Below are 14,768 nucleotides of genomic sequence, written 5' to 3'. Positions count from 1 at the left end.
GGCGGGCCGGGGCGGGGCCGGGGCGGGCCGGGGCGGGGGCGCGCCCGGCCGTCACCGCGGAGGAGGAGCCGCCGCCCGGCCGAGCCCCGCGGGGCGCGGGGGCAGCTCCGGCATCCCGCATCCCGCATCCCGCATCCCGCGCGGGGACCCCGCGGCTCCCGCGGCACCGCAGGGAAGCGGCGCGCTGAGGCGGGAGGGCGCCGGGCGCCCAGGGGAGGTCAGAGATGCTCAAATAGAGAACCGCAGAATCGTCAGGGACCTCTTGGAGATCGTCCGGTCCGACCTCGCTGCCAAGGCAGGGTGACTTGGAGCAGGTGACACAGGGACGCGTCCAGGTGGGTTTGGGATGTCTCCAGAGGGGGAGACTCCACGCCCTCCCTGGGCAGCTATTCCAGTGCTCTTCCAACTTCATGGAAAGAAGTTCTTCCCCATGGAAGGAAAAGGGCAGGCACTGATCTCTTCACTCTCACGACCAGTCACAGGACTCGAGTACACAGCAAGAAGCTGTGTCAAGAGAGGTTTACGTTGCACATCAGGAAAAGATTCTTCCCCCAGAGGGTGGTCGGGCACTGACCAGGCTCCCCAGGGCAGTGGGCACAGCACCAAGGCTGCCAGAGCTCAAGGACTGTTTGGACAACGCTCTCAGGGACAGGGTGGGATTGTTGAGGTGTCCTGTGCATGGCTAGGATGATCCTTGTGGGTCCCTTCCAACTCAGCATGTTCTGCGCTTCTGTGTTGAGATGGAATTTGTTGTGTTTCAGTTTACGGCCATTGCTCCTTGTCCTGTCACTGGGCACCACCGAAAAGAGTCTGGCACCGTCCTCTTGGCACCCACCTGTGAGATATTTATATGCATCTCAAACACAGACCCCCATGCCTTTGGTGTCCTTCTCCAACTCAGCAAGGGGACAGTGGAGTGCTTCTGCACCTTGTTGTGGAAGTTGTTTTCTCGGGAAAGTAATGCCTATCACTTTTATGGCACCACGCACACAGATTTTAACTGGCAAAAACATATTTTTCTGTACAGGAGGCAGAGTTTTTAATGAGAATTACTTGACTGAAAAACTGGAGATGGAGGTGAAGCTTCTTTGAAGATTGGCTTATAAAAGCTGTCCCAGACTGCTCCCGCCAGGAAGTGCTATCATGTGAACTAGAAAGACTCCAGAAAGGAGTCTTTTCATCACTTACAGTTTTAGTATTGTCCAATAATCCAGGCAGATATGTTTTCGTCTAAGGACCTTTCTCCTTCACCATGATGAAAACGTTGAAATAAAGAACAGTTTGTTTGCCAGATCATTGGCAAGATTCTATTTGAAGTCATTTCCATCTTCGAGTTTCTAGCAATTAATTATTTTTCGCTGCATTGGAAGTCACCACCAGAAAGGTGCACATAAACAACATCAAGACATTCCAAAAGAGGGAATATTTTCAACTCTAGGTTGACAACTCTGAAGTTGACCAACTTTGGTTTTTCTCTGCAGAGAGTCCGATGCTGTTTCCAAAGACACATGGTGCTTTTACAGTGAAAAATGTATGATTGCTATGCCTCTATAAATTGTGCTTCCAATAAAAATGACCATAAAAGAACAGCGTGAAGCAAACATATTTTGTTTAGCCTCCACAAGCAAAAACCTCCCTGATGTTTTCCTTGTGATGTGTGCAGCTAGTTAACATGCATAATAATTATTTACATATAAATCCATTTCCTTATGCACAAATTTACTGATCAAGCCTTTGCCTACCACTCTCATGTAGTCAAAGAGATGTCTAAAAGCAGAAAATAGCTATTTCACTGATTTCTCATGTTTGTTTTACTCATTTTTGAGATGAGACAGTGCAGAGTTATTTTTAGAAGCTGAAGAATTATAAACAGAGTAAACAATTTCTGATATCTAGAACATATTTGATACTAAGAGTAGCTCACATCAGCTGTGCCTGTTGTTCTGTCCCTGTCTAGTGGTGCCTGAACTGAGTATTAATTCATTAACCCAAGAATAAATGATGGGTTTAATATCAAAACCAGAGGCTGGGGGTTGTTCCTGCAAAAGGAGGACAAATTTCATCCTGACTTTTTGTACAGTAGAAATCAACTTTCTCAGTTCAGATCTGCTGCTGTTGTGGGAACGAATTGACTTGGATCTGAGGGAGCCATGAACTAAAGAGTAGCCAGCAACAAATATTTAATATTTGCAAAGACAAAATTGTTATTTTAGTTGTTGCTGTTGTTGTTACCATAAGAAAAAGAAAGAAACACACGAGCCCTTCAAAATCCTTGGATAGGAGAAGGATGAGGTCAGAAATGAGTGTGGAAGGTCAGTGGCTGCAGAGGTTGCACCTGGTTGTCTTCTTTTGAAAGAAACTCCACCTCTGTGCCAAATGCTGCCACACTACAATTTTTTGTTGGCTTTATCTATGCATTGTTTCTGTTCTGATGAAGCCCTTTGATTGCAGCATGCTTTTTACCCAGGCTGATGTATATTATTTCCAATGCAATCGTAGTGGGAATATGGACTTGTTTCTCACTCTTGTACTCACTTCACACTGTCAGAGTGCCCTGACATTCACAGAGGAGCATTTTCACTAAATAACACTAACTACACAGGCAGAGGTAAAAGTGTTATTGAGGGTGCATGTGTAGAACAAGCCTTGAAGATGCAAAATGCAGACAGGAATGCTGGAAAGAGCAAACCTCTTAAGAGAGCAGTTAAAACAGTGGTGGAGAAACACCAGTTTGGCCTCTTTATGAAGAAAAAAGTTATTTGGCTTTCGTCCCACTGCTGCAGTGAAATCAATGTCTGTGCATGCGTGCCACACATATTGCCCATGTTATAATAATACAGCAATGCTAACAGGACTCTATCTGCCTTCTTTTCTCCTAGAAATGGGAATGCAATTCACTTGTCTATGCCAAAGGTAGACACGTTGTACCTGTGTGCTGCTTGTTCTGGGTAAAAAATAGACCATTACTTCAATCAGGTAGTTGTTAGCAGCACAACTGTCTGTGTTTCAAGCTGAAAACTGTTGCAAATGCCTGTTACCCTGTTTTATTTTCTGAAAGACACCAGTGATCTGATACTTCAATGAAGCTCTTCACTTCAGAAATGGGAGAAATGGGAGCAGTTATATCTCAGCTTATAGATAAATAGGTGAAGTTGCTGCACATTTATCCCAAAAACAGGAATTCAGAAGGAAAACTAAAAATTAAGTATTCTGATTAATTGGTGTCACCTTGATCCTGGCAGAGAGATGCTAACGTAAACCTCACAATGACTAATTCATTTTCCCTCTAAGAATTGTAGTCCCAAAACATTGAGCTATTTCCCAACCGTGCTGATATTCAAAGATCTTTGTAAACCTTTGTAAGATCCTGAGGGTTGGAAAATATGGTCACTGTGAAAGGACTCTGACAGCCAGGGTGATGAAGCCATTCCTCCATCCCCAAGGACTGGAGGAGAATCAGAGTCAGGCTTACAAGGACCGCACAGCTGGTGCTGCTGGATAACAAAGAGAGGGCACAAGCTCTGCAAATGCAGTGTCTTCACATGGATTTTCCATGTCCTGTAAAATTTGAACTGTCAGGTACCAAAAATTTTTAGAAGATGCCAAACTTGCTGAGGTGGGTTTGATGCTGCAAACCAACAAGCTGCTCTTTGAGCTGTTCTGCTGCTTGACAAGCGACACAGGAACAGACAGTGTGAACTTCCCAGCTCCTTTCTAATGGTGCATTAACATCAAAGACTAGCTTTGCATATTTAAATGATGACAAATTTGTGGATGTTTGTTTTGCACAGTCTGGCCCTGCTTGTTGCATTCACTATCGTTATTAAAATGGAAATGGGTGTCAATCTGCAAGAAAGAAAAACTTGGACTGCAAATTCTGGGTGTATCAGAGAATGCATTTTAACCAATAAATAATTATAACTCCCTCAAAGGCAGGGAGGCCCTGCAGAGAGACCTCAACAAATCAGAGGACTGGGCGATCACCAACCACGTGAAGTCCAGCAAGGGGAAGTGGCCACATTCTGCACGTGGGATGTGTGGACAGACTGGGGATGAGAGGCTGGAAAGCAGTGCTGAGAAAGGGCCCTGGGGGTCCTGGTGGTGCCAGTTGTCCCTGAGTCAGCAGTGCCCTGGCAGCCAGGAGGGACATCCCTGTCCTGGGGGCATCAGGGAGGGGATTGTCTCGCTCTGCTTTGCCCTGGGACGGCCTCACCTCAACATTGGGGCAGTTTGGGGGGACACAACGGAAGGAAGGTGTTGAGCCATTGGAGAGTGTCCAAAGGAGGATACAAGGATGGGGAAGGGCCTTGATTTGAAGCCGTGTGAGGACACTGAGGGTGCTTGGTGTGTTCAGCTGGAGCAGAGGAGACTGAGGGGAGAGCTCACTGCAGTTCCACCTGCCTGGGCAGGGGCAGAGGAGGGGCAGGGACTGAGCTCTGCTCTGGGGGGACCAGGGACAGCAGCCAGGGAATGGCTGGAGCTGTGTCAGGGCAGGCTCAGGTTGGATCTCAGCAAAAGGTTCTTCCCCCAGAGGCTGGTTGGGCACTGCCCAGGCTCCCCAGGGCAGTGGGCACAGCCCCAAGGCTGACAGAGCTCCAGGAGGGTTTGGATGATCCTCTGGGGCACAGGGGGTGACCCTGTGCAGGGGGGCCTGTGCAGGGCTAAGAGCTGGACTCAGTGATCTTTGTGGGTCCCTTCCAACTCAGCGTATTCTGGGATTCTGTGATCTCAGAATAAATAATGCCCTTGGAAGCATGAACTGCTCTCATTCACCTCACCCAGCAGAACATCTGTTCAGAGGGCAAAAAGGACTCTGTAGTGTTGAAAAAGAGTCAAAGATTAGTCTGCATAAGTTACAGCTGCATAATTCTCCAGAACTTTCTTTTTCACATTTTCATCATCACAGAACAGGGCCTACATTAAAGCCCTAGGACAGAAAGCTGTAGGAAATAAAAGAGAAACCTATAGATACGCATGGGAATTTTCAGATAATCTTTACTTATTTCAGTTCTATGTGCAATGTTTGTTTATTTACAGATTCAATTATTCTCTTAATACCTGAGCTTGCAATTAGGCAAGATAAGACAAAATAGGTGGATAAGCTCTCAGATAAACCACTCACATTTTGGATGCCATATAAACAAGAACAAAAGATCTGTGTCAGAGCATCCAATTCTGAGGTCCTAGTTCCAGATTAACAGTTTAGCAAAGCTGTCTGTTAATTTCAGGGAAAGGCAGAGAGAGCAAAGAACAAGCAGGAACTTTAGTTTTCAGTTGTTCAATATTTGGATGCAGCATGGATACTTCTAAAGTTAATACATTGGGGGGTTTAGCCTAAATTATGTTATATTCTGGGACTGGAGTCACAGGCTGTGTGCCTGTACAATAATAAGATTAGTCAACCAAGATCATAGAATCACAGAATCATAGAATACCTTGAGTTGGAAGGGACCCACAACGATCAACAAATCCAGCCCCTGGCCCTGCACAGGACAGGATCAACTTTGATTTGTGTGTTTGGAGGCCCAGTTTGTCAGAAACCCCCATCCTTTGCTATGCTACTTCTCTAAATAGGCAATATATGGTCTGAAAACCCAGGAAATTAGTGGTAAGTGAGGACTGGGTACTATGGTCCCATTCAGGACACCAGCAAATGATCCCTCTTGCTTTGGTTGGGCAGAATTGCATCCAAAGCACATGCTGAGTTGTGCTCATTACTGAGTTAGCACCAAAAAAGCCAAGAACATTTTCTTCTAGCCTACACATTTGTTTCTCAGTACCACATAGGCGAGCACGACTTTCTCTTTAAGCCTCTTAAGCTTTAACACAGCTCATTTTGACACTAAATTATACAGAGAACACTTATGTGAGCAGCTCTGCCTCCTCTGGAGAGGTGGGCATCTCCTGGTGGGAGCACTGAGGGACACTGCTCACTAGTGATTTTTTTCTCCTAGCACAGGTGTTTGCAAAGCACAAACCCACTTCCACTCCTGACCTCCATCAGGAGTATACAAAGTACTAAGTTAGAGCCCAGTTTTAAGTTAGAAATTTAAGTTAGAGGAAGGGCACTTGTCTGACCCAGAGACCCTCCATACACCAATATTTTGGGACCTGCACTACTGGCTCATACAGGCTCCTGATGACCACAAACCACATCCATTGGGATGTGCTACTGTGGCAAATGCCTGTAAGGAATCTGCCAAGGCCTGGGATCAAATGGGAAGGGTTACTGGGGAGCAATGGTTCATATAGGGTGCTTTGTGTTGGATTTTGCTGTCTGAGTATTTGGGAAAGGGTTGGGTTAGCGTGGTGGGAGATAGTAGTGGTTGTGTAATGGTTCCTTGGCAGGGTGGCCAGAATACAATAAGAGTGTTTTAGTTGTGATAAGATCTCAACTGCTGATGTTGAATATTGAGATGACTACACTAGGAGATAAACATTGTTAAATTGTATGTAAATCAGTCCTTCAGGGGCCCATAAAAATACTGCTTGCAAGAACATAAAGCAAAAACTAGTGACTATAACAGTAATGAAGAATTTGGGCATTTTTAATGTGTTTTATGCAAACACAGAAAAAAACCAAAAGCAAACCACTAAACAACAAACAACATTGCAAGATCATAACTAGTTGAAGGATGGCTTTGAATAGTGAAACTGGAATGGGTGAAGTCCTCATTTCTGCTCTACCCAAACCATTTATCAGCGTCTCAGTAAGGAACTGTGCACCATGTGCAAAATTAAACCTGTACACAGTTTTTATTAGATCAAGTCTCAGGTCTCAACATCTCAGACAAGCAAACAGGGGTTCAGTAACTACCCTAAAGCCCAGAGCAGGCCTGTGAAACAAAGCTACAAGCCATGGCTAACAGGCCATGTTCTAACTGCTGGCACAACTTCCTCCTTTTCAGGCACTGGAAGTGGGCATTAAACACATAAATGGATTTTCCTGCATCACTTTTCATACCAGAAAGGAGAACAAGCTAACTTGAGAATCCTGCTGTCCATATGGAATTGAAGGTCTATTTCCTCGTGCACCATTGTGTGTTATTCCCTTTTAATTTCCAAGCTGAGGAAATAAAGAAAAAATACTCTTGTCATTATGCTGCTATTATGGCAAAGAATTTAATTGCATTCAAATCAAGGCAAAGTTATGATTCCCTTAGAAATTGTAACTTGGTCCGAAACACTGAGCTCTTCTGGAGTGATGGTTGCTACGCACCTTTACAGAAAACATTAAGTTGACAGAAAGTGTGTATTATGGTCCATAAGGGAACTATTACATGGAATTTCACAACTTGTAAGGATATGTGATTAATCACAAATGCATTTTTATTGTAGCTTTTATATGTAGGTTATGATACAGAGCTGTAGGGTAGGATTTGCCTGCCTTATCCGAGGCATCTCAGAATTAGATGTCCGTGCTACAGCTAATCCTCCATGGATCCTTTTAAAGTCAAATAAAGGCAAATAAGGACCTCCAAAGGCTGATTTATCTCGAGATGAAGTGAATGACCTCCTAGAGGCTTGTGCTCTGCTGGGATAACTGGCACCAGCACAGGCACCTACATCATGATGTCTAACCCATGTGAGGTTAATCCACCCTTGGGGGCAATTCAATGCTGTTTAGGAAGACAGTAATTCCATCATCACTTTGGAGAGCTTTCTCTCAATAAACCTGTCAAAACTTTGCCTTTCTTGCTCTCCCACTTTTTCAATGTCTATTTGTCCTTCTTCCTCCTTGCCATTTTCAACTCAGAAATTTGTGGGAATGCCACCTCTTTCTGAAACAAAAAAAGTGGTTTCAGTTCACTATCAAAACTCCCTTTCTCCCTAGGCTGTTCAAAAGATTCTTTCTCGGAGCAAGAAGAAAAAAAATTAGTAGAAAGAAGGATGTGCCTTAAAAAAAGGCAGAGAGGGTATTGCCAGCAGTTTTGTCTTAATCATCTCTGTAGCTTAGAGGCAGAGAGAGGAATTGGGATGGCAATGGGATGCATTAAAAGGCAGATATGTGAGACCACACTTTGGAAAAATCTACATGGAAGTCATAATAGACACTCATCATGATTAAAAGTTGCAAATTCCTTAGGAGTTCACTCTAGATAAGTTTAGTTGGTTTGAGCCAAATCAGAATTAGTGTTTCCATTGAACTGTGTTAAAATACGACACATGGTTTGGATGTTATTTATGCACGTTTAAGCAGAATGAAAAAATGGGCTTTCCATCATAATGTCTGGACAATGGGTACTATTATGGACCTAAAAATTCAGATTCAATGTCCAGCTCAAAAATTTATACATCCCAGTGAGAGGCTGTGGAGGGGCTGTTTGGTCAAAAATGGCATGAAAGCATTCTGGTCACTCTCAAACCAGTGAAGGGCAGTAGCAAAATGTAGTTCTGTGTTATTTGTTCTCACAAAATTCAACTATATTTCTTTGTTCTTTGGAGTCCAAAGACCTCTGTGAAGTGGGGCCTTCTGATCAGCTTCTTCCATTGCTGAACAACAAAGAGAGGTGAGGGGAAAGCCAAGATAGGTCCATAGGATGATATAGGAAAGGCTGAATGTCTTACCCAGCCCTCCCTGGGTCTGTTTTGCAATAACCTCTCTGAAGGACTACACAAAAAATCTCCTGGTGTCTTTATTCTCGTGCAAGATGCCAAATGGATTGAGTAGGGTGCCCATCTCCTGTTTTCCCCATCACAAAACAAGTCCAAATTTGGACCTCTGAAAGGAGGAGAGATGTGAGTCTGCATGCAGGTCAAACTGTGCTTTTCATGGCCAAAAGATAGTGGATCCCCAGAAGAATGTCCATCACCAATGGACATGGGGAATGGAAGAGAATCTGACTAGAAAAAAGAGAGAGGGTCATTTCTTCTGCAGTCTGAGCCTGTGACAGTCCATGTTAATTGTAGTTTTACAAAACCAGCTGAGGGTCACTAACAGCATCCCTAAACTGCTGAGCCACAGCAGAGGCAGGAGTTGGGCACATGACTATGTATTAATACATAGTCACCTCGACCTGGGTGATCAAGCTAAGTATAGAGATAATGCATCCTTTCCTGAGTGGGGGTACAGGAGAAGAAAGGAAAGCTGCAACCTTTCTGCATCAGCTCCAACAACATCTGCAGCCTGCTGCTGGTGGGATGGGGTGCTCCAGGCTTCAAAAAATACGGAGGCATCTCCCCCAAGGTTACTATTGCCCTGCAAGTCTGAAGAAACCATAAGCCAAACTAAATATTAACCTACCTCCAAGGACTGCAGCAGTGTAATTTTTTATGGTATGCTACGCCTGAGACCATGCAAACATCTGTCACTGGGTTTGTTGTTTGTTTTGTGTCTGTGTCTGTGTGCATATGTGCTTTTGGAGAGGGAAAGAACTGCCAGTCTCTGAAGTTTACTGTGACTCAGAGGTCCAGGTGCGAAGCTAAAGAAAAGTTGAATCGAACGAGATTGAGAGAAAACACTTTAAAGAGCCCTAAACAAGCCTCTTTTAAATGTTCAGAGGTGGCACACTTCATCTGGTGTTTAAAAAAACCTTGGTTTACATTGTCTGTGCAGTGTTAAAGGGAGATTTCCCAACTTTGCACAACTGTGGTAAAGAAGTACAAAGTGTTATTTCCTCCCTTTGTTGCCATGGGGTTGTGCTTGTCCCCATGGCTGTTGGCCTTTCAAAGGTGTGGAGCAAACCTGAACCTCTAGCTCATGCTATTCATGACTCCTGCTCTTGGCCAAAAAGGGGAAGGCAGTTCTCAGTACCCAATGTCCGTCCAGGCAAAGCCTTTCAAAAATGGAAGAACACTGGTGTTGTGTGGCCTGAATGGATGTCACACTGTCTCCAAATGTCTCCTCTAGGCTGACCTACTCCACGTCAAGCTTTGAGGTGTCTGGATGAGCAGGACCTGATATCTCATTAGTTCATTTAATGTGCTGAAAGTGGAGGAAAAAGCCTGACCCATTTGTACTCTTCAGCAGACGCCACTGCCTGTGACTTCAGCCGTAGGTGGAGCAGTTAAGTGAATGAAAAAACAGAGTAGCTAAGAGACTGAGCACATCCCAGTTATCAAGAAGCAGAGGATAAGTGCTTTTCTGCTTTTGTTTCAATGAGGACCAAATCAGGCTCTTAAATGACCTAATATACATCCCAATAATTGGGGAACGAGACAACTCAACTCATCTCCATAGCCACCTGTGCTCCTGCACTTCCTTTCAGAAAATAGCTGCCTCCATTAATCTTATTCCATTTAACTGGACTAAGTGCTATCTATATTTTCCACACTGTGACCAGAAGGGAGAATGAATGCTATACACAGTCTCATATATTTATGTGTACAACTAAAAACGTACTGGAGGAGCTTCACCCTTGCCCAGCTCCTGTGGTGTTGGACGGGGAGAAATTTAGCCAAGTAAGTTCTGAGACTGCGTGGGAACACACCAAAGGCTCCGTTTCTATGATTCAAAATAGTCTTAGGGCTTCTTCAAACGTGACCAAGCATTTCCAAAATAAAAGGAGCCTGCTCTTCGCTCGGTGTGCTGAAGTCAACACCATGCCCCAATGTCGACTTCAGCCACTCGCTTTCTGGTGGAACAGGAATAAATACTTCTCAGCTCCTCACCCCAATGGTGCAAAGTTTTATTTGGCTGTATTTGAAGAGCACTTTGAAGGTACAAATCCCAAGCATCACTATTTGTTTCAACATGCATGTCCTGCCAGTAAAGCGTTGTGAAAAAGCCCAGCACTCCCCTCAGCCACAAGGGTATTAAGAATAATGCAAATGATTCAGAAATGTCAGTGGTGCAGAGCCCATGAAACATAGTAGATGTAAGCCAAGCCAACAAAAAAAGTCTACATACTACAAAGGTGTGTTACAAAAGACTTATAACAAAAGATGCAGAATGTAATTTGTATTGTAGGAGAAGTGCTCAGTATCCTCTCTGGCAAAAAAATCATAGGTAAATCAAAAAATCTTTTCCAAGATATTCTATAAATACATAAACTTTGTAGGCTAGGAGATGAGTTGGAGACTGTTACCCAATCTGCCCTGCAGCAGGCCAGGAAACTGGACCTGTTGCTGAAGCAGAAACAACTTTCCAGGATTTACAGACTGTAAATATTTTATTTACCCTCCAAAGATGGAGTCCATACTCATGGCAAAGGATGTGTACAAAGAGTGAGGAAGGTTGGGTCCTCTTTGTTTTGGTGTGACTGAAAATAAATTAAAGCCTCCCTGGAAGCCAAGAGAGCTCAGGTGCCCTTTGGCCCCGTCCCATTCATCACAGGGAGGGATGAGGAGGTTCCTCAGGCACGTCTGTCCTGGGAGCACTGCAATGTCCTCACATGCCTGTGACTGCACAGGGAGTTTTTCAGACCTTACCCTGAGCTGGAAAAATACAGATGAACCATGAATACAGAGCATTTTTATGTCATTTCCATTTCACAAGCCTGTGTCCAGCACAAACTGCAAGGTCCTTCTGCTTTTAGCTTTCTTACAGTTGGGTCTAAATTAGCTGAGACACAGCACATCTTTCCATTGCTCTGTACCCTCTAAGCAATGCCTAAGGGGCAATGAACAGGGGGGTTTGGGATGTGCATTCTCCAAGTCTCATTTGACGTAGCACTAATATTTACCTGTTTGCATTTCAAATGAAAGGGAGTCTATTTAATACCATCAGCGATTTGGTCAATATTGGCACAGCCCAAGTGCCAAGTGGAGAACTGGAGGATGCTTTCCTTAACCTCAGCACTGTCTGTAATGCTGCAGATTTCCCCAGGAGACTGTTTTCTATCACCAAAGTGTGACAAAGGCTGCAGAGGAAGGGCAGTTGGTAGGGCTGTCTGCTAAAATCTCAGGTTGGCTCCTGAATAAGGTGCTAAAAGTGCCTCCAAGCTTTACCCTTCAGCATGGTTGTCTCCATCTCAGAAACCAGCTTGTCTGTGCTTGGTATGTTAAGCATCTTCTCTTCCTTCTTCTGTTCTACTTGCTCAGGTTGAGCCCCACAAATCTTCAACTCCATGTGGGAGACCTCAAGTTTTTCCCCTTACCTGCCACACCACCTGATCAGTGGTGCAGCTGACACTTGTTCATCAGCATTTGCTGATTATAGTTGTCAATATAACTTCCCATTCTTAAGATGTGGTTAGCTGGGAAGAGGGATGTAATACATGTATTCATTTATGGATACCCTTGTGAGAGAACACTAAGGATTATGTTGCTTGCATATTTTTCTGTGGCAGTCGCAGTATTTTGCAGATAGAAGTGGATTTGTTCTTAAAATTGATCCAAGGAAGGGAAGGGTACTGATTCTCATGTTAGAGATGGAAAAGCTGAGGCAGAAAAGGAAGATGACTTGCTCAAGAAGTCTGTGGAGGAAGAGTGGGAGGGGAAATCCCATCTGCCAAAGAAGGAATTAATCCAGACTACAGGAAACATGGGAGATGACTCAGCTGCAGATGATAAGGAGGTTGAAAGGCAAGTGAAAGCTGGCCTGAAATCTGGATGGATGAGAGAGAGAGGAACTACATTTTTTGAAAAGACTCAGAAGAAAGTAACTATAAATAGGCAGCTGAAAGGGAAACCGGTACCTGGGACTTATCTGTCAGAAAATACAGAGCCTGTAAATTCCAAGGTCTTCTCTATTTGGCTGCAGCACACTGCTGGACAGCAGGCTTGGAGCAGCTCCTGCACACAGGGAGTCTCAATTCAAGTCTGAGCAAAACACCCACTCTCAGATCAGTAGTTCTGTTCACAGCAGAGGTTGGTAGATGTGGTCACCAGAAAGAAGTTGTTATTTTGCTACTGAAAATTCTCAGTTTCTAGCTTGTAACCATTGCTGTTTTCTGCCTGTTGTATGTTACTGGGCTTGAGCTCATGTTACTTTATATATTTTATTATTTTTTATCTTTGAAAAATGATGGTGAATTAGTCCTCCATCATGCTCCTAAGAGTTTTTATCATTCAGGTTTTTTGCATAGTGACATGATGGCAGAGATTTAGGTGAAATCTAAAACTACAGAAACAGGTTATTCATACGAATTTAGTAAAGATAATCTACACTGGACCAAGTCCATGATTCATTTAAGGTAGTTTTTCACTTGTCAAATACTTCCCAAGCAACCCATTCCCAAGATGATTTCTCTTACTCTTAACTCCAAGCTTTGTATTCAATCACCAAAACACACTTCTACCTCTGCATCATCCGATGGTCCTACTCAGTTCTCTAATATACACGTCGATGTCAGTAGTGAAAAAACTATGTCTAAAATCAAGTGTGTCTTAGGGAAAGGAAGAAGAATGAATTAGTTCAGCAATTAATTAGTTCAACAACTGTTGTCTTGCTGGGATCAGGATTTCCCAGTGCTCTTAGTGAAGAAATATTGCATTGTATGAGTAAAACTCCAGGCTTGTATCTCCCAGCATCAGAGGAACTTACCTGTGTCTTCCTTTTAGCTGCTGACGGAGCAAACACGTCGGTGCAGAGAAGTACCCAAAGGAACAGTGACTCAACAGGAATGAGTAAAGCCCGGTGAAATGTGAGCCGGGATGTTTTCCCTGGGGACTGTTCAGATAGCTCCTATTTCTACTTGGGCTACAGATGGTGAGCAGAGATAGCTTCACAGCAGCTCTTCTGAATCACAGAGGGCAAAAGGGGAGGCAAGTGTAAATCATCAGGCCAAGGCAACTCAGTCACTTGAGTCTAGAAAGCATCTATGGCTGATTTGAGGTTTGCAGGGAGGGTTGTTGGATTGACTCGAAGGACTCCCTTGTCAATCTTCCAATAGATCTATTATTGGTTGTTTCTGTGTTGTAAGGTGGCTACGTGTGTTTCTAGAGCTACTATCTGTATATACCTTGGTGCTGCAATGTGCTGCTGTTACTTTATCTTCAGCTAAAAGAGGAAATGAGGAAGTCTTGCCCCCTGTGATCTCTTCTGGGCCAGCCCAGACATGTCCTGAGTGTTCCCCATTATTGTCCCCTGGCATCTCTTGTGACTACTGCCCATGGACTAAAATGTGCTGTCTAAATAAACACAGTATTCCTACTTGATGCAAAGCAACTGTCCTTCCTGGTATTCACAGCTTCCTGACAGAGGCAGTTGCTGAGTTTATTAACAAACACAACCCTCCCCTTCTGGAGTTGGTTTTAATTTACCTCAGCTCTGCCACAAAATTTCCTTTGGATGCCAGTAGGAGGTAAAAGAAACTTCTGGAAATAAAGACCCAATAAAATATAAGTAAAATGTAGCTCCAAAAGGTTGTAATATTTTAGATGAAAGGCATCCTTCAAAGCAGTCCAGGGGATAGTGAACACGATGCCTTCAAAACTGGCAAGCGCCCAAACCAGCTTCAGTGTTTAGATAACTGAACATCCTTCTTTGAAACCTGATGGTGGGAGAAATTGATGCAAAGATAAAAATTTCATTTGCAAAGGAAAGAAGGACTGGCAGAGACATACACATTTTGAGACCTGATGAAAGAATCTCTTCATAAAAATTACATATTGAATTAGCTTTACTGCTGCAGTGTGCAAAATGAGTCTTGAATGATGTTATAAATGTCCTGGTATATTTGCAGTCCCTCACTGGTTGGACACTGGAACAGCCTCCCCAGGGCAGTGGTCAGGGCCCCAAGGCTGCCAGAGCTCCAGGAGGGTTTGGACAACGCTCTCAGGGACAGGATGGGATTGTTGAGGTGTCTGTGAAGGGTCAGGAGTTGGACTGATTGGTCCTCATGGGTCCCTCCCAATTCAGGATATTCTATGATTTTATCACTAAA

The sequence above is a fragment of the Neopelma chrysocephalum genome, unplaced genomic scaffold (assembly GCF_003984885.1).
Source record: "Neopelma chrysocephalum unplaced genomic scaffold, ASM398488v2 Primary Assembly neopelma1_281, whole genome shotgun sequence".
Lineage (NCBI taxonomy): Eukaryota > Metazoa > Chordata > Aves > Passeriformes > Pipridae > Neopelma > Neopelma chrysocephalum.
This window is presented reverse-complemented; position numbering follows the sequence as displayed.